The following is a 26,141-nucleotide window of genomic DNA, read 5'->3' as shown; positions in this document are numbered from 1 at the left end:
TTCTCCCCAGCCCAAACCTTCTGAGATTCTTTTTATGCTTCTACTAAAAATACCAGCAGACAGCGAAATGCCGAGTCTGGAGAAGGGAGGTCAAACTCTTGGGCAGCCAGAAGGCCTCCGTGTTGCAGAAAGCCCTCAACAAAAGAAATATTTTGTTTAGATGAAACTTCACCAGCACAGTGAAATCACTCCAAAATACGAGCTAAGAGCACACCTGCTCTGGGAGGCTCTCAGAGGGGGTTTGCCCACCCTGTCCCGGCTCATCGGGTCGCTGTCCTTAACCACTGGCACGGACCTTCTTCCTGCCCTGTCTCTTGGGCACCAGAAGCCCCATCTCCAAGCTCCCACAGTGAAAGTGACTGTGAAGTAAAACCCAGGCCGCCGGGATGCACACACGCAGGATTTGGGGGAGTCTGTAAGTACACGCTCAGGACTTTCCTGGACCTGTTTTCTCCTGGCAGTGACCCTGCGTCTGAGCCTGACAAATGCCCGCGGCGGCAGCCAGGACAGAGCTGCCCTCCTCCAGACAGCGACGCACAGGCTGACCTTCTATGTCTATGAACTTGATCTGTCCCTCAGTGAACACGATTCTCCTTTGGCAGGTTCCAGGGGCCAGAGCAAAAGGCAGGATGGGTTTGAATCTGCTCTCAATTAGGCGTGCTGTGTTGTAAAGAAAGCAAGCCTCCTCGCAGAAAAACCAGTGCGACAGGATGCAGTCGCTAAAGCAGAGGAAGGAAAACACAAACTAGATGTTAAAAGAAAAAAAAAGAACCCACTTCAGGTCAGATGCTGTGGGGCCCGAGAGGGCTCAGCATCCAGAGGAGGGCGAAGGGCGCAGGGATCCTGGTACCGGTTCAGTTCGTGCAGAGCTGCGTGCGCCCGCCCACCACCCTCCCGGGTCCGAGTACTCCCCTGGCTGTTCCCACCCCCAGTCCTCTCGGAGAGCCCAGTCCTGGGGGATTTGAGAGGGTAAGTAAGCCAGGTTTTGCAAGGGAACAGGAATCCATCCCCCTGGGACCCAAAATGTCTCTTGGAACGTTTGGAAGTCTGCCCTGCTGTTGGGAGGATTGCGTTTCTAACGGAGGGGTTAGTTGGGGAAGAATGGGTTTGATTAGCCCCATGGGAAACTCCGAGAAGCAGGAATGGGTCTCTGTGCCTAGGGTTGTCCAGAACTCATAGTTCCTTGACCCGTTCCTAGCCCTGACTACTCATTCAGTGGCGCCGTGAAGGGGTGTTCAGCCAAGCCCCTCTTTTTCCCTGTCTATAATCTGCACCTGGGATTTTAGACCCCCATAGAGCAGCTGTCCCCACTGGGCTCTCATTTGCCTGTGGATGTGGCCCCATCAACCTCCTGCCTCGAAACCCCAGCTCCCTTTCAGAGGGATCCTGGAGGGCCAGAGCTGTGGCAGGCAGGGTAGGGGCTTCAGGGGGGCACAGTTAGGATGGAGAGATGGTGGTCTCTGATGGCGGGCAGGGTGGGAGCTTCGAGGGGCACAGTTAGGATGGAGAGACGGTGGTCTCTGATGGCAGGCAGGGTGGGGGCTTCGGGGGGCACAGTTAGGATGGAGAGATGGTGGTCTCTGATGGCGGGCAGGGTGGGAGCTTCGAGGGGCACAGTTAGGATGGAGAGATGGTGGTCTCTGATGGCGGGCAGGGTGGGAGCTTCAGGAGGCACAGTAGGATGGAGAGAGGGTGGTCTCTGATGACTGCATACGTGGCCCACAGAGGCTCCCCTGCACCGTTGCCCGAAGGCCGAAGACTAACCCAGCCCCAGGGCGGGGCTTCCTTGCAACCTCAGCACATCACACCAGGTGTTATGGATTCCTGGAACCAGCCAGAGGCTTGGCCTGGCGGAAGTCATCTCAGCCAGGACTGGACATCCCACCACCCCGAACCACAGATGCCAATGCCTGGTGTGGTGAGAGGACCTGGAAGGGAAGACAGAGCCCTGCCCTCAAGGGGATGGAGGTCCCAGGCTGGGCTGGGGTCCGATGGGTCTAATTTAGAGCCTGCCTTGCACACCATGTCTCCTTAGGCATCTTATGTCCTTGGATGCTTAGGTTCCTGTCTTTAAAGTGATTATAACAGAACCTTCTATTCTTGGCAGGTGCATCTCAGGCTTAGGGTTTCCTTGGTAGCTCAGCCAGTAAAGAGTCTGCCTGCGATGCGGGAGACCCCTGTTTGATTCCTGGGTTGGGAAGACCCACCAGAGAAGGGTTAAGCTACCCACTCCAGTATTCTTGGCCTTTCCTGGTGGCTCAGCTGGTAAAGAATCCACCTGCAATGCAGGAGACCTGGGTTCAATCCCTGGGTTGGGAAGATCCCCTGGAGAAGGGAAAGGCTACCCACTCCAGTATTCTGGCCTGGAGGATTCCATGGACTGTATAGCCCATGGGGTCACAAATAGTCACAAAAAGTCACAACTGAGCAACTTTCACTTTCACTCTCAGGCTTAAATGAAAACGTTGGAGGCACCTTGTAGGTCCCAGAAAGGCTATTTCTCTCCCGCCTCATCCCCTGGCCCTGGCCAAATTCTGGTGACACAGAACACCCTTGAAGATATAAAACTAAAGCCTTGCAACATTTTATGAACTCTTCCCTAAACTTTGTGCAGTAACAGCTGTGCGTGTGTGACTTTTGCCAGCCTCTGTGCTAAGCGTCGCATTCTTCCAGTTAACCGTCACAGCAGCCCTGACCTCAAGTGTCGTTTGTGTCCTGCTTTTGTACCGGAGGAAACTAAGGCCCAGAGGGAGTGGGCAGCCTGCCCCGGGGCAGGTCACTGCCTGTGAAAAAGAGGGCGATTCAGCCTGGTTTGCCTAGCTTCCCAGCACAGAAAGACATACTCTTAAATGTACAACGTGTATCAGGGCTCTAAAAGCAGACTCTTGGGTGAGAATTCAGGGGGCACCGATGTATTAAGGAAGTGCTGCCAGAAGAAGCCGGCGAGTGCAGGGGGAAAGATAACCAGAGATACCATTTCTGACCTGTCTCTCACCTGTCGCCTGATCCCTGATGTCTCTCTGAAGCCTAAATTGCACCCTAATTTGTGCCAACCCCAGGCAAGGAAGCTAGTTTTCCTGTCCTGTATCCTTCAGCCAGTGGATCTGGACTGCTGGGTGATGGGTCGGGGAATATAACCACAGATACTTCCCGTTCTCAACCTGCGTGGGCAAAGCTGCTCTAGGAAATCGAGGTCAGCCTCTCATAGATTCACCCAGTCTCAAGCCTGGGCAGTAAACCCACATTAAGGGTGCCAAGGGGGTACACAGAACTAGAAGGGGTCAAGGGGACCTGGGGGAATACCACCAGCATCCACTACACTTGGCCTGTGGGGCATATAACTTATCAGATTTGACCCACATAGGAGAATAGTCTTTAATCAAGACCTGGACCAGCTTGTTTCCACCTCGGGACCTTTGCCCCCGATGTTTTCTGTTCTTGGAATGCTGTTTCTAGTCATTGTTATATGGCTGCCTTCTTCTCATTATCCTGTTCCAGGCTTAAATACAATTGCTTTAGAAACACTTTCTCCACTCTAGCCAAAGAATCCCTCCATCCCAGTTACTCTCTTCATTATTTTGCTTTCTTCGTAACACTTACTCACCATCCAAAGTCATCATTTTGTGCTTGTCTTCTACCCGCTCGAGTGTAAAGTCCTGCAGAGCAAGAATGTGCCTGTTCTGTTTCAGTGCTGTGTCCTTGTGGGCACACTCGACGCTTGGCTCATGCTGAGTGCTCATAAATATGACCTGAATAAACTCAGACAAATCTCACTTTCAAATCAGGGTTTTGCTCTCCTCCTATTTTGCTCATCTTCTCCCTCGTAGAAGTCGGGGGTGGAGTTTAGGAAAGAGTCCAGGTTCAGGGTTTTGGGGAAACCTAAAACATTAACATTGAACCAGGAGCTTGAGATTAGCATATAGACATTACTATATATGAGATAGATAACCCACAGAGACCACTGTATAGCACAGGGAACCATACTCAGTATTTTGTAATGACCTATAAGGGACAAGAATCTGAAAAAGAATATGTGTGTGTGTGTGTGTAAATTGCTGTGCTGCATACCTTAAACAAACGTGATATTAGAAATCAACTATATTTCAATTCTCAAGACTCTTGAGAGTCCCTTGGACTGCAAGGAGATCAAACCAGTCAACCCTAAAGGAAATTAATCCTGAATATTCATTAGAAGGACTGATGCTGAAACTGAAGCTCCAATACTTGGGCCACCTGATTTGAAGAGCCAAATCATTGGGAAAGACCCCGATGCTGGGAAGGATTGAAGGCAGGATGAGAAGGGGGTGACAGAGGATGAGATGGCTGGATGGCTTCACCAAATCGATCAACATGAGTTTGAGCAAGCTGCGGGAGATGGTGAAGGACAGGGAAGCCTGGTGTGCTGCAGTCCATGGGATCGCAAAGAGTCGGACATGACTGAGCAACTGAATGACAACAATACTTCAACTGAAAAAATATACACCTTGCAAGTGGGCAAAAAATGTGAGCAGGTAGATACTTCACACAGAGGGATCTCCAGATGACCTAAACACATAACGGAAAGTGTACAACTTCCTTAGTCATAGGGAAAATACAAACTAAAATAACGGGGCCAGACAACTGGACCCCCATCAGAAAAAATAAAATGAGATGACTGAGTGTTACCAAAGGCTGTGGAACCGCCAGAATTTTCCCACACCCCTGCTTCTCAAACTCTGTGCGGTGAAGACCAGCATCCTTTGTAGGCTCCCGTGCATTGCAGACCAGAACGTGGTCCACCGAGAAGCACCGGGACAGAAGCCCCTGCCTGGGGCCCCTCAGGCAGCTGTGCCATCTGCAGTGTCAGTCTGCACTGTCACACAAGGCTGCCAGCTGTGGATGCATGTGCCACTGGCACATTTCTAGAAGTTTCTAAATGCTCACTCTCAATTTCTGGACCTGACCCTTTGCAGGCTAGCAGAAAGTAGCTCACAGCACACACATCCAGTGACACACTCTACCCGGATGGTGGAGGTGCAAAATACCACAACCACTTTGGCGGGATTTGCTAAAATTAAACATACGTATACCCTATGACCCAGAAGTTCCACTGCAACATAAATACACAACTTAAAGGTGTTATATTGCAGCAAAAAAAAAAAAAAGCCAGAATGTTTATAAGAGGACTATTTATAAGAACTCAAACTAGAAATGACCAGACATTAGCCAAAAAGGATCTTGCAAGCCTATATCCCTCACGAACATAGACATAAAAATCCTTTAAAAAGCAAATCAAATACAACAGTATAATATATCATGATTAAGTGGGGTTTATTCTTGAAATACAAGGCCAGTTAAACATTTCAAAATTAATAGAATTCACTAAATTAATAAAAAAGCATTTGAAAACCTTTAAAACCAATTCATGATAACTTTCAGCAATCTGGAAATGAAATAATCTTGATTAGATTTAATTTCTTAGTTTGATATAACCAATGTATACACTTGATATAGGGCATGTATGAATACTTAGTTAACATCATACGTAACGCTAAAAAATTGAATACCTTAACTACATCTAAAATTAAAAACAAGCAAAGATACCCACTTTTACCATCTCCTTTCAATATTGTACTGGTTTCTGAGCTAGTCTCAATAAGGAAAAAAAGAAATAAAGGCAATGGATTGGAAAGAAAGTGAAAGTGAAGTTGCTCCGTCATGTCTGACTATTTTCGTCCCCATGGACTGTAGCCTACCAGGCTTCTGCTTCCACGGGATTTTCCAAGCAAGAGTACCGGAGTGGGCTGCCATTGGAAAAAACATGTAAAACTTATTTTATTGGCAGTTGACATGATTATTTACATAGAAAAAATCCTGATGAATCTACAAAACAAATTCGAGAACTAAACAGCCATGAGAGAAATTAAGTGAAACCAAAGGGAATGGAGCCTGCCAGGCCCCCCTGTCCATGGGATTCTCCAGCCAAGAATACTGGAGTGGGTTGCTATGCTCTCCTCAAAAATGAATGAGGAGGTAAAGCATGTTCATGGATTGGGAGACTCAATACATGTTAATACATGAATTCTTCCTAAATTTGTGTGTGAACACAATGCAGTCCTAATCAAAACCCCAGAATATTCTTTGGCAGAATTAACAGGTTGATTTTTATATTTTAATGGTAATTGAAAAGACCTAAAAATATTTAAAACTAACTTGAAAGAATGTTGGAGAACTTACACTTTGTGATTTTATGGCCTAATGTAAAGATATAGGATCAATCTGGTATGGTATTCACATGATAGACAAATATTAATAGATAGACAAAATAGTCCAAAAATAGACACACATGTACAGTCCAATCAGTTCAGTTCGGTTCAATCTCTCAGTCGTGTCCGACTCTTTGTGACCCCATAGACTGCACCACGCCATGCTTCCCTGTCCATCACCAACTCCCAGAGCTTACTCAAACTCATGTCCATTGACTCGGTGATGCCATCCAACCATCTCATCCTCTGTTGTCCCCTTCTCCTTCTGCCTTCAGTCTTTTTCCCAGAATCAGGGTCTTTTCCAATGAATCAGGTGGCCAAATACTTTTGCATCAGGTGGCCAAAGTATTGGAGCTTCAGCTTCAGCATCAGTCCTTCCAATGAATATATAGGACTAATTTCCTTTAGGATGGACTGGTTGGATCTCCTTGCATTCCAAGGGACTCTCAAGAGTCTTCTCCAACACCACAGTTAAAAGCATCAGTTCTTCAGCATTCAGCCTTCTTTGTGGTCCAACTCTCACATCCATACATGACTACTGGAAAAACCGTAGCTTTGCCTAGATGGACCTTTGTTGGCAAAGTAATGTCTCTGCTTTTTAATATGCTGTCTAGGTTGGTCATAGCTTTTCTTCCAAGGAGAAAGCATCTTTTAATTTCATGGCTGCAGTCACCACCTGCAATGATTTTGGAGCCCAAGAAAATAAAATCTGTCACTGTTTCCATTTTTTCCCCATCTATTTGCCATGAAGTGATGGGACCGGATGCCACAATCTTAGTTTTCTGAATGTTGAGTTTTAAGCCAGGTTTTCATTCTCCTCTTTCACTTTCATCAAGAGGCTCTTTAGTTCTTCACTTGCTGCCATAAGGGTGGCGTCCTCTGCATATCTGAGATTATTAATATTTCTCCCAGCAAACTTGATTCCAGCTTGTGCTTCATCCAGTCCAGCATTTCGTATGATGTTCTCTGCGTATAAGTTAAACAAGCAAAGTGAAGGTATACAGCCTTGACATACTCCTTCCCAATTTGGAACCAGTCTGCCATTCCCTATCCAGTTCTAACTGTTGCTTCTTGACCTGCATACAAATTTCTCAGGAGGTAGGTCAGGTGGTTTGATATTCCCATCTCTTGAGAATTTTCCTCAGTTTGTTGTGATCCACACAGTGAAAGGCTTTGGCATAGTCAATAAAGCAGAAGTAGACATTTTTCTGGAACTCTCTTGTTTTTTCAATGATCCAACAAATGTTGGCAATTTGACCTCTGGTCCTTCTGCCTTTTCTGAATCCAGCTTGAACATCTGGACCTACTGTTGAAGCCTGGCTTGGAGAATTTTGAGCATTACTTCGCTAGCGTGAGAGATGAGTGCAATTGTGTGGTAGTTTGAGCATTCTTTGGCATTGCCTTTCTTTGGGATTGGAATGAAAACTGACCTTTGCTAGTTCTGTGGCCACTGCTGAGTTTTCCAAATTTGCTGGCATATTGAGTGCAGCACTTTCACAGCATCATCTTTTAGGATTTGAGATAGCTCAACTGGAATTCCATCACCTCCACTAGCTTTGTTCATAGTGATGCTTCCTAAGGCCCACTTGACTTCACTTTCCAGGATGTCTGGCTCTAAGTGAGTGGTCACACCATCGTGGTTATATGGGTCATTCAGATCTTTTTTGTATAGTTCTTCTATATATTATTGCCACCTCCTCTTAATATCTTCTGCTTAGGTCCATACCATTTCTGTCCTTTATTATGCTCATCTTTGCATGAAATGTTCATTTTACAGTCAATATACAGTCCGTTGATATACAACAAAGGCTCCTTAGCAATTAGAAAAGTTTAAGAACAATGATATTTACAGTATCATAGTAGAAATCCAATGGTTGTTGCCTATAGGGGTGGGGCTTAATTGGAAGGGAATTTTCTGATGTGGATGGCCATGTTCTGTATCATGACTGGGCAGGTTGTGACATAAGTGTATATATTTATCAAATTTTATGAAACTGTATACTTGAGATCTGTGAGTGAAGTGAAGTTAAAGTCGCTCAGTCATGTCTGCCTCTTTGAGACCCCGTGGACTATACATATACAGTGAGTGGAATTCCCCAGGTCAGAATACTGGAGTGGGTTGCCATGCCCTCCTCCAGGGGATCTTCTTAACCTAGGGATCGAACCCAGGTCTCCTGCATTGCAGGCAGATTCTTTACCAGCTGAGCCCCCAGAGAAGCCCTGTGATTTTCATTAAATGTTACTAATTCTAAAAAGTTGTAGAGTGTACATATTTGTTATTTTTGTTCAGTTGCTAAGTCATGTCCAGATCTTTGCTACAGCATGCCAGGCTTTCTTATTTTCCACTGTCTCCTGGAGTTTGCTCAAATTCATGTCCATTGAGTCAGTGATATTGCCTAACCATCTCATCTTCTCCTGCCCGCTTCTCCTTTTGCCTTCAATTTTTTCCAGCATCAGAATCACACACACACACACACACACACACACACATATAATATATTCAAAATGATATTATTTATATAAAAATGTAAAGCACTTAAAGAAAAGTATATATTGTTTGTGGAACTATTCAAAGAGCCTACATAGATGGAAGAATGATTATACACCAACCTGAGGACAAAGGTTTCATCAGCAGAGAGAAAGAGAAATACAATGGAGCGAGGAACAGGAGTAGGAAGCAGGAGCAGCCCCAGGAACAGCACACTGTCTCTGTAATGTTTTTATTTCTTTAGGCAAAATACTCTCATCTGTTAAATCTTACTGGTGGGTTCATGGGAATACGTTATATTACTTGCTGTTCTCCATATTTGAAATTTTTCATTCTTAGCTTTTAAATTTTAAGAAAAGAAAGAAAAAAAAACTTGAATAGAAAATTCAGAGTGAAGCACTGCTTCCTCTACTTTTACTTCAGTGTAAAGTTTGACACAGAATAGAGTGTTTTCTGATCTCTGAGTGAGCCCAGGAGACTTTTGCCAGGAGAGCGTATCAAAGCGTGGAAAGCCTAATGAGATACCAAGCACATCAGGTCAGACTAAGTCTCATTCTTCTGAAACTTTGGCAACATTCAGAAGTATTGTGATTTAACATTCCACAAACTTCAATATAAAGATTTTAGCTTCAAAGTCTAAAAGCAATTTCAGCTTAAAAAAATATCTAAACCTGAAGACAATCAAAGAAGAAATATCTGAGTATATCTAATAGAATTATTCCAGCTGCTATGGGTTTTAAGAATCCACATTTTATACCTGCTAATAGGATTATATATTATCATTTCCATGTAATTTGAAAATACCTCTAAAAAGCTTAAAACACCATATGAGGCAAAAGTAGAATGAAATTCCATTCTTCCTTCCTTTGTTACTTCTTTCTTTCCTTCCTTCCTCTTACCTTTTTATTTTTAAATAATTACAAACTTAAAGAAAAATTATAAGTAGAGAACAAAGACTCTTCTTTTCCTGAACGATCTAAGACTGAGTTGCTGACATGATGTTCTATCACCCCCTGAAATACGTAACGTGCTTTTGTCACAAATAAGGATATTCTTCTTTTATCCCAAAGCAGCCACCAAATCCAGAAAACTAACTTCAAATCATTCATGCCTCCAAGTCTCCAGAGCCCGTTCAAGTTTTGCCATTTATCCCAGCAGTATCTTGTATAGAAAAAGGAGCCTCTGAATCGTGGCTTGCCCTGGTCATTATACCTCTTTCCTTGTCCGTCTAGCAGTTTCTCAGTCTTTCCATGGTGTGGACAGGTTTGAAAATAACAAGACAGTTATATCGTAGACTGTTCTCCCATTTGGGTTTGTCTGATGGTTCCTCGTGGTTAGATATAGGTTATGCATTTTTGGCAAGGAGTCTCACAGGTGTGGGCTTCCCCTGTGGCTCAGCTGGTAAAGAATCCGCCTGCAATGCGGGAGACCTGGCTTCGATCCCAGGGTTGGGAAGATCCCCTGGAGAAGGGAAAGGCTATCCACTCCAGTATTCTGGCCTGGAGAATCCCATGACTCCATAGTCCATGTGGGTTGCAGAGAGCCGGACACGACTGAGAGATTTCACTTTCACTTTTCTTACAGGTGTGTGTTCTCTCTGAAGCCCATCGGGGGTGAACAGTATTCCTTGGTTCTACTACTGTACCGACAATATCCACCTGATCCCTTGATTCATTACTGCACTGATGTTCACTTTGATCCCTTGGTTCAGGAACTGTCAGTCAGACTTCTTCACTGTCTTACTCTTTTCTCCTATGTGACTTTGAGGGGAGGGACTTTGACTCTATGCAAATATCTCATTCTTCCTCAAACTTTCTGTTTATTCATTGACTTATTTATATCTATATGAATTTGTGGTTTCCTGTCTGTGAGTTTCTGTCCATTGCTCTCAGTATCTATTTTTAACTAACTGTCCCTGAAAAGTCCCATTTCTAACATGGATCAGGAAGTAGGCCTTAGGTCAACCACTGTGGCCCGTGAGATGAATCAGTTATGAATGAAGTGGTCCTACTCAATTTCACACAACCAGAGCGCAGACTTCTGGGTGGAGAGACTACCCAGTCTCATACCTGTGCTTGGTGGAGTGAAAAGCTTCTGAATGTCCGGGCGGTCATAAGGACACATAGCTTGCAAGAGGCAGAAGACTTGAGGGAGGAGCAAAGCGGAAGGTCTGGGTTCGTGTATTAGAAGAGCTGTCAGGCGGACGACAAGATAATTGTCCCCCAGACCAGAACTGGTGATGGACGCTGGCTCAGTACGTGGAGGGACTGTCTAACCATTTTAGACATAGGTAGCTGCCTTGCCCTGGATGTCTCATCAACTTGGCCACCCCATGATGGGGACATGAGCATTTGGAATCAATAAGACTCTCAAAAAATTCTTTGTTTTTGGCTGTGCTGGGTCTGTGCTGCTGCACGAGGACTTTCTCTGGTTGCAGTGCGTGGGCTTCTCGTTGTGGTGGCTTCTCTTGGTGAGGACCACGGGTTCTAGGCGCATGGGCTTCAGGAGCTGTGGTTCACGGGCTTAGTTATCTTCCCAGACCAGGGATCAAACATGTGTCCTCTGCACTGGCAAGCCGACCCTTAAGCACTGGACCACCAGAGAAGCCCACAAGAGGACTTTTAAAGATCCTTCCAAACTTGACACTCAGTGAGACCCTCCTGTCAAGCTCATTTATTTATTGCCTCTCAGATACAAATTCAACCTTTTCCCTCGTCCTGTGAAAATGGGTATGATCCCTTTCAATATGTTTACTTTCTGGTTGGCATGGTGTTCAGCTTTGTTGGTGGAGGGGGCTCTAGGGAGCCCACGAGCGACAGGCGGAAGCATTTTGCTTTCTAGTTTGGGTATAGCCAGCAGCTTTCCGCAGCACCCTGGGTGTTTTTTTGTTTGTTTGTTTGTTTAAGCAGAAACCTCAGTGGGGTTTTTTTGGTACAAAACCTGGGTAACCTCTGATGAGCTATTTCTCCATGGACAGGGTTCTGGTAAGGCCTGATAAGGCATCGCCATAGCAACATCTCTGCCACCAGAGAGACCTCTTCACTGAGGTCTCCGGTCCCAGCCCTGGGGTTGTGGCTGCTCCTATAGTTAATGTCTTTATATTAAAACCTGCCCTGTTCAAGTTGCCTGTGGCCTCTCTCTCCCATCTGGGCCTGGACCAATACACCCACCTTGTTCCCCATGATGATGTCCCAGCTCAACCATTCAAAATCTATCGCCCCCTCAAGGATCCATAGAGTTTTTACCTAAATCTGTGGGCACTGCCTCAATCACACTTCACTTTATTTATGTAAAATGCACCAAGTTACTAATAGCCTCTTGAGGGTAAAGGGATGTGTCTTAATCACCGGCTTTAGCGGAATTGAGGAAAAGAAAGGAGGCAGGCACCGTAACCATCTGGGAGCTTCTCAAACCACACTTTCCTCCTTGAAATTAAGTCCCATGTATGAGTGCTCAGTCACTAAGTCATGTCCGACTCTTTGCAATCCTATGGACTGTAGCCCTCCAGGCTCCTCTATCCATCGGGTTTCCCAGTCAAGAATACCGGAGTGGGTTGCCATTTCTTTCTCCAGGGGATCTTCCCAATCCAGGGGTTGAACCGATGTCTCCTACATTGGCAGGCGAATTCTTTACTGCTGAGCCACCAGGGCAGCCCTGAGGTTAAGTCCCCCCGAAATTCAAATCCACCGCTGACTCTCAGTCATGACTGAGCATTGCTCCTTAGGACACTGTGTCCTGCCACCCGCCCCCCCCCACAATAAGAACCTTTTGTGAGTCTCTGACCTGGATCCTATTTAGCAATGCTCCAGAGATGAGATGCAAAAGCATTTCCTAAACAAAACCCCACACCAATGGAACAACAGTGCTGGACAGTTTTCCCAGAATGGCTGGAACAAGTTGAGATGAAATAATTAAAATATCACCAAAGAAAACACTTTCTTCTTCTGAAGTCCGTATTTTTTTCTGAGACACTTCCTTCTTGTTTTACCATATCAGATGCCCACAAACCAAACTGTTCCTCCCCACAAGCCCAACATCTAAACACAAGCCTGGGGTGGGCGTGCGGTGGGGGTGGGCTCCCGTCTCCCACCCGCAGAGCCGGTTCTGCAGGCCTCTGAACAGCCGTGTTTCACGTATTCTCTCGAACACGCCCAGGGCTGAGGGGTTTCCTTTTCACCTCAGACTTGAAGCAGGTGCGTCTCTATCTGTGCCTTAATTTATAGAACTGGGGGTTCTGTTCCAAGCAGCTGGGTCATTTTCCAGCTTCTCCTTGACTGAGGCCCTCAGGAATCTGTTTTCTCACTGTTCTGGCTCTTCCTCATTGGCTCCTCTGTCTTGGTCTTTCTGGCCTCAGGCAGAATTCTCTTTAAAGGATGGTGAGCATACATGTGACACAAGGTCCCCAGCGGCTGCCTTGGTGGTGGGAGGTACTCAGTGCCAAGATCTTGCCCTCAGTCCTCAGTGGAGCCAAGATCCATCCCTCTGTGATGGGATCCTCACATCACCCTCCCCACCTGTTCTCCAACAGGAGGCTGACCCAATGGACGCATGCACAGGCTCCACAGCAGATAGGAAGAGAGCTCCCCCTGCCCTCCCACCTGCACCTCGGGTGCCTCCAGATCCACCAACATCAGGCAACCCTGTGGACTATAGCCCACCAGGCTCCTCTGTCCGTGGGATTCTCCAGGCAAGAATACTGGAGTGAGTTACCATTTCCTTCTCCAGGGGATCTTCCCAGTCCAGGGGTTGAACCCATGTCTCCTGCATTGGCAGGCAGAGTCTTTACTCTGAGCCACTGGAGAAGCCCTTACCCCTTCTACATGACGGTGGATCCAAAGTTGTGGGGCCTGGAACTGATGCGTTTGTGTTGCCCCTTTCAGAAAAAGAACTCATTATTATGACTAAACACGCCTGGGCCGCTCCAGACCACCAGGCACAGGAAAGGGGACAAGGGAGACTTGAAATCAGAATGGGAAGAGACATGCATTACCTACTGTCCGTTAAAATGTGTTCCTTCAAAAAAAAAAAAAAAATGTGTTCCTTCTACAAATGTCCCAAACAATGTTATACCATGAGCCTTGCCGGGGGCCTGGGAAGGGAGGAGCCTGTGCAAGTGGCCAGCATGAAGTCCTATGGACATCGCTGTGGCCGTGGGGGTCGGGAGGGGTCCCTTGGCTCTGAGGCCCTGTTACCCCACCCCTTCCAGTCCCCATACCCAGATCTTAGTACAGAGACACTTCGTGGACAAACACACCTCCTGGTGTCATCACAATCAGTTTATATTTTCTAGTTTTTCGACAATAGCAGATATTTACATTTTTTTCCAAATAAGAATCCTTACCCCCAGAGGAAAAATTGTTTGGCGGTCACCGAAGCCCATGGCAATCAGTACCACATGAAGGATGGAACCGAGGAGGAAAAGACTGGAAGGAAATACACTGAAACTCTACAGGGAGCTTTGTTTGGATGGTGGCACCCACGTTGGTATGTTCCCTTAGTTCTGATTTTGCTCATTTTCTCAGCTCTTCACCATGTAAAATAGAAATGAGTGAAATAAACTAGATGGATGATAGGCAGGTGGAAAGAGTCCTTTCTCTCTCCCCAAACTTTGTCCCTTCCTGCTATCCTGAGACATGCCCATCAGGACACACGTCCTCAGTCAGAGACCCCTACCAGGGAGGTCTCCTCTGCTTCACATCTCATTCAGGGTTTCACAAAGCACATTTACATCTTAAAAGATCATCACTGGGCTTTTCCAGTGGTCCAGAGCTTAAGACTCCGCCTGCCTGTAAATGCAGGGGACACCGCTTCAATCCCTGCTCCGGGAAGATCCCATATGCTTCAGGGCAGCTAAGCCTGAGACCTGCGACTACCAAGTGCCCTTCTCTGTGCTCTGCAAGAAGAGAAGCCCCAGCAGAGAAGCCCGTGCCCAACAACAGAAAGCAGGCCCTGCTGTCCACAACTGGAGAAAGTCTGCGAGCATCAACGAAGATCCAGCATAGTCAATAAACAAATACAAATTTTTGAAAAAGATCATCCCCACTTTGCCTTGAGAAATCTTGTCTCCCCCACAAAAATGTAAATGAATGAAATGTAAATGAATGAAAGTGCTGGATCGGAAACTCTGCAGAAGTTTCCACAGGAGACAGAAACCATGTTTCAATTACTAAAACGGGAGAAAAGGAAGAGAACTTGATGATAAGGAGCAAGGCTAGAGTCCAAAGTTGAGAAGGGAATGGCAACCCACTCCAGGATTCTCGTCTAGAGAATCCCACGGGCAGCGGAGCCTGGCGGGCTACAGTCCATGGGGTCACAAAGAGTTGGACACGACTGAGCGACTTTGCACACACACAGAGAGTCCAAACAGGGGTACCTGAGTCCCACGGCAGGATGGGTGGGGCCAGCAGCCAGACCAGAAGCTGGGCCTCTGAGCCACGGCCATGGTCTCCCCGATGCCCCATCGGGCTCTGAGGGGGTGGGACCCAGCCTCCTCCAGGTCCCAGCTGCAGGAACCAGGGACCCAGGGGCTCAGGTGTCCAAGTTGGTAGAGGGCTTGGAGGTCTGGGCTAAAATATAAACCTGTGCTGGCTGACACTGGAAAGGACAGGTCCTCTATATCAAACAGCCTCTAACACATTTTGTTGTTTAGAAATATTCCATATAGCCTTTCAGAAGCCATCCTTCTGTGGATTAGGTGGTGAGGGCAGGGAACGAGTGGACCGTTCCCTCACAACCTGTGTTGACTTTGCGGTCAGTTAGTGCATGAATAGGGGTGGCAGCCTGACTTGGGGAGGGAGCTGACAGCTCAACCCCCTTGTGTCAGTGTAGACAGCCCACCCCGGGGCTGGGGACTCAGAGTTCCACAGGGAAAAGCTCTCTGAGTTCCCCGTAGGCGGGCCGGAGCGCACTTTCCTTCCTGCAAGCCCCCCGCTGCACCTGCGAGCAGCCACCTTCAGCTCAAAGTCATGGTGAGGCTCCCCTGGCTCGGGGAGGGGCAGGGGCTCTGGCGCATGAGAGGCCAGCCTCCCGAGGGGGCCTGGGCAAGGAGCCAGGATGTTCCGAAGATGGCGTAGAAGCGGGCGCCAGTGAGGCAGCTGCTTGTCCTGCCAGCCAGGCCCCTCTGAGACCAACCCGCAGGTGGGACGTGAGATGCAGAGGTGGGCAGCGCCCTGTGGAAGAGAGTGCCGAGGGCAGGTGCATCTGCAGTGCTGAGGGACCAGGAAGACCAAGGAGGGGACACCCATGGGGAGGAAGACTTTGCCTCCAGAACAACGTACAAGGGAGAGAATAAGATGCCAGGAGCAGGAGGCTCAGGGCTGACGCAAGGAATAGCTTTATTTTCACAGCAAAAGTATGATAGCAAGAATAAGTAGATCCTTACTGAGCCTTGACTCTTTACCAGAGACTTTGCATTTATCTCTGAACCCAGGTAACAGCCCTTCAGAAAGCATCAATACACCCATCTTGCAGATGGGGAAACTGAGGCTCAGAGAGGTGCCGTGCTTTGCGCCCAAAACCTTGCCCAGCTATTCAGTTGTCTCTGGCCTGGGTTAGGGAGGCTGAGTCATTTGCTCCCAGAGAACCCGCCTCGCCTGGAGCTGGTCTAGGGCTTTTGTCACCCTTTGCATGAGACTCTGGCCTGAAACAAAGCAAAGCAGTCCCCCAGGCTGGATTCCTCGAAAGGTAACGCCATCCATCAGCGCGGATTTACTGCTCGCTGACACGAAGAATGTTGATTCACCAGTTGCATCTGCACCTCTGGAAACAGAGCTTGTCTCTAACCTGACTAGACGGGTCAGCTCACTGGCCTGCTAGACAACAGGGCCCCAGGGGGCCCACCCACTCCCGATGTCCCCTGCTGGGCCTTGTCTGGCAAAGCAGTGCTCCTGTTCAGGCATTCCAGCCCCTTCTATTCCAGTCACAGACACCAGAAAGGATGTAACTGACTTTTCCCCTGCAGCTCCCACACTGCACAGCCTGCCTGCAGAAAGCTGGGCCCTCTGGTGACCACGGACATGGGAAAGGACAGGGTAAAAAACGAGACTCCACGATGCTGAGCCAAAGCCCATGATTATCCACTGTCAAAGGTCAGTGAGTGTCCCCAGCAGACAGCGCCCTGTCTGGTCAGATGTCCTCGCCAGCAGTCACACCACGAAGGTTATGTCAGGGACGAGAGTCCTGTGGAAACGTCCTCAGTCACAGTAGAGAAAGTGGTGATTTGCCAACACTACTCCCCATCAGCCCTCTGGAAATAAGTCAAGTGACTCATGGCTCCCCGGACCATTGTCTTCTACTAAGCACAAGACATCCTCTGTCGGCCCCTTCTCCTCCTGCCTTCAGACTTTCCCAGCATCAGGGCCTTTTCCAGTGAGCCGGCTCTTGCCATCAGGTGGCCAAAGTATTGGAGCGTCAGTCCTTCTAAAGAACGTTCAGGGTTGATTTCCCCTAGGATGGACTGGTTTGATCTCCTTGCCGTCCAAGGGGGATGGGGGCGAGAGAGGATGGGATGGTTAAACGGCACCACCAATTCAATGGACATGAACTTGGGCAAACTTTGGGAGATGGTGAGGGACAGGGAAGCCTGGCATGCTGCTATCCATGGGGTCGCGAAGAGTCGGATACAACTTGGAGACTGAACAACAGCAACAAGCAGACATAGTGTCCACCTTCAAAACGCACTCCCTGGGGACGTACCGGGCACACAGCCCAATCCTGTGGGCCTGTCACAGCTCTGCGGGCACAGGTGGTGGCTCCCCCACTCCGGGTGCAGCGTGGGATGGAGGGCCCTGCTCCAGTCTCTGGCACCAGCTGTCGCCATGTTCTCACGATCAGAACTGCAGCCAAGGAAGGAGGATGTTGCCTGGATGAGCATCGTTGCTCTGTCACGGTTTAGTTAAAAACTAAGTCACTTGGAAACCTACTGGCAGCTTGCCTCCCGTGGGATCCAGACCCAACAGTTGGTAAAGATACCTCATGGAGAAGAGCCCTTGGGAGGAATGGGCCCTCCAGCATGCTGTGTGTGTGGACCCCAAGGAGGGAAGCCTTCTTCCCAGTGAGGAGGAACATGGGGTACCCAGAGTCACCTTCCAGGCAGGAGCAAGGGCAGATGGCACACCCAGAAGGGTGACTGAACAGGGACCCATAAAGGATGATGGGCAGTTCACAGACACACCCAGAGATTGTGAAGCCTGTTGGGGCCACAAAGGTGGAAGCACCCCCTTTCTGCAGCCCTTCAGGCCTGAAGGGTTGGGTCAGGAGTGAGGATGGAGCCTGGAGCTGGCAAAGCTAAAACAGAGGGGAGGGTTCTCCATGGAAGTCATGAGCTCAGACAAACCTCCCCCAGATGGACAGAGACAGAAACACATCAACCTCTCAAAAGCATCTCAGTTCAATTTTATTGCAAAAGAGGAGAGTTTATCTCATTTCAGATCAACAGAGTTTGTGAAGATTGCCAAGGGTTCTTAGTAACTCGTTAAAGCTGTTTCACATTTCCTTCCAAGGTTGAACAAAGAAAATTAAGGTTTTCTATTAAATAACTCTTACTGGTGACCGAAAGCTGCTCCAGTTGAGTTTTAAGGCTAGCATATGCATGCCCTCGCTGTCTGCCTTTAGGCAATATTTTCCAAAATGGTAATGCCGCCTCTTTAGATGCGTTTTTTAAATGAGCTAGCTGGCAAGAAACTCATCTAGTAAATATAAGCCACAATTAAATAAATGCTGAACTGTGCTGATGTGAATTTTTATTGGCTGTTATGGCAGGAAAAAGCCAACATCTGCAAGTCTCCCCAGACAATGCTCTCCAGCCTCTCTCTGCCTGTGTCACACGGCGCTCCATTCCCAAGCAGAACAAGGGCTCCTGGCCAGAGGTTTACAAGTGTCCTCTCTGCTTCCTCTTGCTGGATTGGTTTGCTCAAGAAACATGGGGCAGGAGACAGAGATGAAGGGTCAGGTCAGGGACCTCCGCAGACAGTACCATACCCTCCGGGAGGAGTAACTAGGGAGATGATGGAGAATCTTCCTCTTGGTCTTGGTCCTGCTTGTTGTTCAGTGGCTCAGTCGTGTCTGACTCTTTGCGACCTCATGGACTGCAGCACGCCAGGCACCTCCATCCTACCTTATCTCCCAGAGCTTGCTCAAACTCATGTCCATTGAGTTGATGATGCCATCCAACCATCTCATCCTCTGCTGCCCCCTTCTCCTCCTGCCTTCAATCTTTCCCAGCATCAGTGTCTTTTCCAATGAGTTGGCTCTTCGCATCAGGTGGCCAAAGTATTGGAGCTTCATCTTCAGTATCATTACTTTCAATGAATATTCAGAGTTGGTTTCCTTTAGGATGGACTGGTTTGATCTCCTTGTAGTCCAAAGGACCCTCAAGAGTCTTCCCCAGCACCACAGTTTGACAGCATCGATTCTTTGATCCTGCTTACAGGAAGAAAAAATACTCCCCATACTTCATAATAACAGGCCAGACTTATGTGAGTTTGGGGGATGATTTTGTCTCACTTTTGTGGTCCAGAAGTTAATTTGAACCACAAAAGTTAGTTTGAAGTAGACCTTCATGCAAGAGCCAGACAGAAGTGAATACAAATATCTCTGGAAGAGGTGCTTTCAACCCAGGCCTCAGAGAGTTCCCTGAGACAAAGATCACTGATCATGAGCTCACAAACAAACTCAGAAGTGAAATCACAGAATACATGAGCAGACAAGCCACGAGGAAAGCTGAATGAGCATAGACAACAAACAGCAAATCCAAACCTACTGACTGACACAGTAATGGACTTGTTGGGGAGAAACGAGAAAATAGGAATGTAGCCCTTTTGCTGCCTCACATCTAGGATCATCCTCACCATCTTTCTAATTCCATATACATGCCTTCATATGCAGAATCCGTGTTTCTCTTTCTGATTTACTTCACTCTGTGTAATAGGCTCCAGTTTCATCCACCTCATTAGAACTGACTCAAATGTGTCCTTTTTCTGGCTGAGTAATATTCCATTGGGTACATGTACCACAACTTCCCTATCCATTCATCTTTCAATGGACATATCTAGGCTGCTCAGGATGGGGGGACACATGTGCACCCATGGCAGATTCATGCTGGTGTATGACAAAAACCATCACAATATTGTAAAGTAATTATCCTCCAATTAAAATAAATTAACTAATTAAAAAATAGGAATGTAAGAAAAGGGAGAAGTGGAAATGCGAATGAGAAATGAAAGGATAGGAAGGACCAACAGGAATGTGTAAGATGCCTGACAGAAATCCCGGGAGGAGAGACATAAGAGAAGGAGGATGACACAGTCATCAGGAAAGATGGTTCCACATTTTCCAGAATTGATGAAAGACACCAATTCATAGGTTCAGGGAACATGACAGTTCTCAAGCAGAATGCATGCAAAGAGTTCAACACCCAGATATATTATTTAAAATTTTAAGAGTACTAAACATGAAAAAAGATCTTAAAAGTAACCCCAGAGAAAAGACAGTATCACAAAAGAATGGCAATTAGACTGAAATCTGACTGTCCAGCTACGGTAATGAAAGTTGGAAGTCAGTGGGATAATACCATTAACATGTTCAATCTAGAACTCTCGATCTAGAATTATAAACCCAGGATAATTATCTATCAAGAATGAGTGCAAACCAGTGCTCCTGAACAACCCAGAGAGATAGTGGAGGGGGGGGTGGGGGGGTTCAAGACTGAGGGGATGCATGTATACCTGTGGCCTCTTCATGTTGATGTATGGCAAAAGCCATCACAATACTGAAAGCAAGTATCCTCCAATTAAAAGAAAATAATTTTTTTAAAAAGAATGAGTGCAAAATGCAAAGCTTCTGGAGCCACATACCGTAAATTCCGCCTGTTTAAGTGCTTTCTAGTCTGCTTATAGTTGTACATCCAGCACCAGAATCCAGTTTCAGAACATTTGAGTGTATTACCTCAAGAGATACACTTCACTTTTAAATGTAGGTTCTACGCAGCCATAAAAAAAATGAAATTTTGCCATTTGCAGCAACATGGATGGACTTGGAGGGCTTATGATAAGTGAAATGAATCTGACAAAGACAAATTCTGTATGATATCACTTATAGACGGAATCTTAAAGACACAACAAGTTAGTGCATATAGCAAAAAAGAAGCAGACCCACAGTTATGGAGAGCAAGCTAGTGGTTACCAGGGGAAAGATAAAAGGCGAAGGGGCAATAGAGGGATAAAGAGTTATTATGGGACTATATGAAATCATGTGTGTGAAACTTTCGAAAATTGTAAAGCACTATAAAATTAAAATTATTTAATTTAAAAAATAAAAATTAATTCAAGTATTCATTCCCCAAGAAGTATTTGACAATAAAACATCAACCACAGATATATATACTGTCAAAAATTCCTTTGGATTATCAAAAATTGAGTTTTTTCACCAACAAACCTTCCACAAAGTAACTTCTTTAAAAGTTCTAGATCTGGAAGAAATAAAATAATTTCAGGGGAAAAATGATCTGATATTTATGAAGAAAGGACAAGCAAAGAAAATAATAAGCTTGTGGGTAAATCTAAACAAATTCTTATTATATATTTGTAGAGCTTATTCTTTGGGAACAAGGATACATATTCTTTTGCAGATAAACCTAGAACAAATTGCCTCTTTTCAGAGCATTTCTTAACTCAAACCTAATCAGTAACTGTGCTTATACTTTTAGAGTGTATGATCTAAGTTAAAAGCGAAAAACAAAAAAGAAGGATGATATTTATGAATAGTCATTATCTGCACGGAGAGGCTCTGGGCGGTTTTTATTTTTTCTTTATACTTTGATATGTTTTCTAGAGTCACTCTTGCAGAGTCTCAGGAGGATGACCAAGCTGGTGGCCAGAGCATCTGTTCCAGGGTGAATGATATCCACCCATCTTTGTATTTTATAACATAAATCTCACAGGTCACTTTTATTGCCTTAAATCTGATTCCTGGTTGTAACCACCAAGAATTGATCACACGTTTTATTTAAATTTGTAGTGAAAAAATACAAGTGAAATAATGCTTGCCCTTGTGCAGGAGGAGACTGGCAGAGACAAAGCAGAGTCTTCACTGGCCCCTGAAGCCATGAGGCCTCCATGGGTCCATCCTAAGAAGACATCCTTCCTGAAGGAGCCCTGAAGGAGGCTGGGGTCCCTCACGAGCACACCAGTTATCAAGTTCCCGTTTTACCTGCAACCATCTTCCTATCACAATTCCACACACTTGGCCAGTTACCTATTTTCTCGAAGGGCCATGACAGGTGAGAAGGGAAGTCCAGTTGCTTTGGTGCTTTGCAAGTGACGGAGCACCGTGGTGTGTCTTCTGCAGTTACACATGCGATCAATCTCTGAAAAGGAAGCAAAACCCTTGTGGTTGAAAGACGGCTCCCTCCTCGGTAGTCAAGGCAAAAGCAGTGCAGAGAACAGCTGCTGTGGAACGTCACTTCCTTTCCCACATGCTGGAAACTCGGCCTTTCAGTTCTCACCCTGCTGTGTGTTTGAGGCATGTGAACTGCAACCATGACAAGCTAAATCATGCAAATAATTTCACAAATAAACATGACTTCTCTTTCTAGTAAAATAGAAGTATTTATTGGAAAACACAGCACACTCTCCCCGTAACGGCCGTAAATTCCCAGAAGTTTATGTTACTTCCCTAGAGAGGAGAGTTCCCAACATACATACCATGAAATCTTCCTATTTTACAACCAAAATGCAAAGCAGAGTGTTAAACAGTTGCTGTGCTGATACTACATCCATAGAGCAGCCCCTGTTCGCTGCTCACCACGGAAGCGAGAAGCGTCTTTGGAGGAAGAGAAAATAGAGCAACAGGCCGCAGGTGAACTTCCTGGCCTTATTGGTTTGAACTACACTCAAAAGACAAATGGACGCTGTCCACTTGTTTCCCGCACCAAGTCCTGTCTGGAATCCTAACATTTGGCCTGTCTTTTGTTCCATATCTTGAACATCATGGTGAAAATATGCCTGTGGCACCCTGGCTCCATGACTGTGAAGGGTAAAACATATTCCTTAGTTTCTTCTCCCTTTAAATACAACAGGGGGTATTGTCCTGATGGTCCAAAGGCTAAGACTCCATGCTCCCCACGCAGAGGGCCCAGGTTTGATCCCTAATCAGGGAGCTCAATCCCACATGCTGCAATGAGAAGTTCACACGCCACAGCTACAAATCCTGCCTGCTGCAACTGAAAGATTCCACAGGCTGCAACGAAGATGGGAGGGTGCAGGAACTGCAGCTAAGATCCAGAGCAGCCAAATAAATCCATACAGCATGGATGGAGAGTTCTGAGGACCTGCAGACGTGTGCACAAGTGCTGAAGAAATACCCAACAGAGGCACTGACTTTGAGAGGGTGAATGGAGAGGGAAGCAAGAACTGTATTCTTGGGCAGGGTGACAAAAGACGGGGGTGAGCACTGTGGACTCTCAGTGGAGGGGTGTTTCAGAGCTGTGAATGATACCCTTGGCACCAATTCCCAAATGTGTTTGAGTGACAGAGCCCCTGAAGGTCAAGGTGTGGGTCTCACATCTTTCAGTTGCTATAAACAGAGGCCCTCTCAACCTCACTTAAGCTTCCAGCAATGAAGGACGTATAGGAAGGATGCAGGCTGATGCAGAGAAGACAAGGGAAGCAAGACCGTTATGCTGAGAGCTTGTAGAAAACACGGAGCGCCAGCTGCCTGAGATGTGAGGCTTCTGGGGGGGTCACATGTCTCTCCCATCTCTGCTCTGATTGCCTGCTGCCATCTGCAGACCAGATTTGTCTTCTTTGGAGTGAAAACCAGTGGCTCTGGTCCCTTATAAAAATGTCCGAGTGCCTTCAATTAAAAATAGATGAAATCCATATTGTGTCTTCTACATTTCTGCCGTGCTTTCCAGGTTTCTTAGATAATTGCCTACACCCTGTACCTCTGCCTTCTTCCAAATCAAGCCCAGATCTCTCTTCCAAGCATCAGCCAATCGATTCCTTCCTCTGCTGCTGCTAAGTCACTTCAGTAGTGTCCCACTCTGTGTGACCCCATAGATAGCAGTCCACCAGGCTCCCCCGTCCCTGGGATTCTCCAGGCAAGAACACTGGAGTGGGTTGCCATTTCCTTCTCCAATGCATGAAAGTGAAAAGTGAAAGTGAAGTCGCTCAAGTCATGTCTGACCCTCAGCGACCCCATGGACTGCAGCCTACCAGGCTTCTCCATCTGTGGGATTTTTCAGGCAGGAGTACTGGAGTGGGGTGCCATTGCCTTCTCCGGATTCCTTCCTCAACGCACCTCAAATTCCTAGATCAAGCCAATCATCTTCCCCCTAAAACCTGCTCCTCCTCTTATGTTCCCCTGGCTCAGTCATAAGACCGTGGTCCGTCCATCTGGTCAACCCAGAAGGCTGGGAAGAGTCATCTCTTCTTGGTCTACACAGCCACTATTGCCATTGATCCAGTCTCTGGATTGCTCTGGAATCTGCCAGCAGCTCTACAGTCTCCGGTTCAGACACAAGCCCTGTGCTCCTACAGTGGCCCCCTCACTCAGCTCCCTGCCTCCAGACTTGGGTCCGCCCCATCAGACAGGCCTCTCTGTCACCCAAGGCAGTAGTAGAGATGAGAAAGCTGCTCCTGTCATGACCAGCACAACAGCACAACAGCCTCCCCATGTCTGCAGCCATACTTAGAACCTCTCCAAATCCTGGGTCCATTATAAAACTATGATTATTTACACAGAGAAGATTGGGAGGCTCCGTAACCACTATGTTGAAGAAGCACAATTCAGGGGTATAATAATCTGTTAATTTTACTTGGGGTTCCACTGTCCCTTCAGATTGCTCTGGCAGGCTGATTCTTTCTGTGCCCTGGGATGGAATTTGGGTCATATCCCATCACTGTTCTGATCACATTCAACCAATAAGTGTGCCCATACTGATCAGGAATGACAATGACCAGTGTAGTGATGTAATCAAAATATGTGATTTCATTTAAGAGTACCGATCCTGGTCAGCCCATGCCAGCTGTAGGCCAGTCACCTGTTTGGAAACGTGAGGGGCTTCATCTCGCCTCCCCCACACTGTGTATTTGCCATCACCTCTTGGGGATGAGATTGGACACACAACATGTCAACAATTCTCCAAATCTTCTCTTCACCTCCAAGCTGGCTTTTGCTGTAACCGAAACATGTGGGGACTTCCCCAGTGGCCCATTTGGTAAAGAATCCTCATGCAAAGCAGGAGACGCAGGTTTAATCCCTGCATCAGGAAGATCCCCTGGAGGAGGAAATGGCAACCCACTCCAGTATTCTTGCCTGAAAAACCCCATGGACAGAGGAGCCTGGCAGGCTACAGTCCACGGGGTCAGAAAGGGTCAGACATGGCTGAGCTCATAGACACAGTCAGAGCGTGTGAAGAGATAAAGGTAATGAAACAGCTTTCACTTTTGTATTTGTGTGTGATTTCAAATCACTTATTTTCAATTAAAGGAGGCCCTGATTCAGTTGTTCCCTGAGAGAAAATTTAAAATAGTACTTAATAATAGAAAATTTGAGGTGCATTACTGTTATAACCATTCTCTCCAGTTCCATCTACTTTTTCTGGGAACAAGGTGTTTCAGCACTTACATCTGTATTAGTCATTGTCAAAATGTCGTCCAAAAGCACCTGGGTATCCCTGAGGCTCTTCCCGGCGTCCATCAAATGTTTCCTCCAGCTACACATTTGTGTGCAGCCAGATTTTTCTACATGTACTTCAATCAAAACAACATATTACAAAAGATTAAATGTATAAGTAGATATGAGAATTCAGTTGCCTTTTCAAAGGAAAGCATTAAAGAGATCTGCAAAAATGGAAAGCGATGCCAATATGCTATTTTTTTGAGAATAGAGCCTTTGTTAAAAATCCGTCATTTATCATCACATGTAATGGGTTTCTTCTAATTTTTAATTTTTATTTGAAGTAGAGTTGACTGACAATGTTGTGTTAGTTTCAAATGTACAGTAAAGTGATTCAGTTATGTGTGTGTGTATATATATATATGTATACACACATACATATTCTTTTACAGATTCTTTTCCATTATTGGTTATAGGTTTTCCTAAGATATTGAATATAGTCAATATACACTAGGACCTTTTTTAAACAGGTTTTGTCTTCACCACTATCTGCACACGGCCTCAAATTCCTCTTTGGAACATAGCATCCATTTCTTGGGGTCTCAGCTGAAACACTGGAGAAGGAAATGGCAATCCACTCCAGTTTTCTTGCCTGGAAAATTCCAAGGACAGAGGAGCCTGGCGGGCTATATAGTCCACGGAGTCGCAAAGAGCTGGACACGACTGACTGAGCACAGCTGAAACAGAAACACACCGGTCCCATTTCCACACCCTGCTGCCCACGGTGAACC

At 46.5% G+C, this 26,141-nt stretch overlaps 1 long non-coding RNA gene across 1 annotated transcript; it reads left to right on the top strand.

Moving 5' to 3' along the window:
- The first annotated feature begins 386 nt into the window (after positions 1-386).
- On the top strand, positions 387-23,609 carry LOC139182296 (uncharacterized). The gene is made up of 3 exons (XR_011565962.1): positions 387-969; positions 1,726-14,217; positions 21,787-23,609. It is a non-coding gene; the product is annotated as an uncharacterized lncRNA (long non-coding RNA).
- Positions 23,610-26,141: the final 2,532 nt, after the last annotated feature.

Source organism: Bos indicus, chromosome 3 (genome assembly GCF_029378745.1).
Source record: "Bos indicus isolate NIAB-ARS_2022 breed Sahiwal x Tharparkar chromosome 3, NIAB-ARS_B.indTharparkar_mat_pri_1.0, whole genome shotgun sequence".
Classification (NCBI taxonomy): Eukaryota; Metazoa; Chordata; class Mammalia; order Artiodactyla; family Bovidae; genus Bos; species Bos indicus.
Note: the sequence above shows the minus strand (reverse complement) of the source record. Positions and strands in the feature narration are given on the sequence as shown.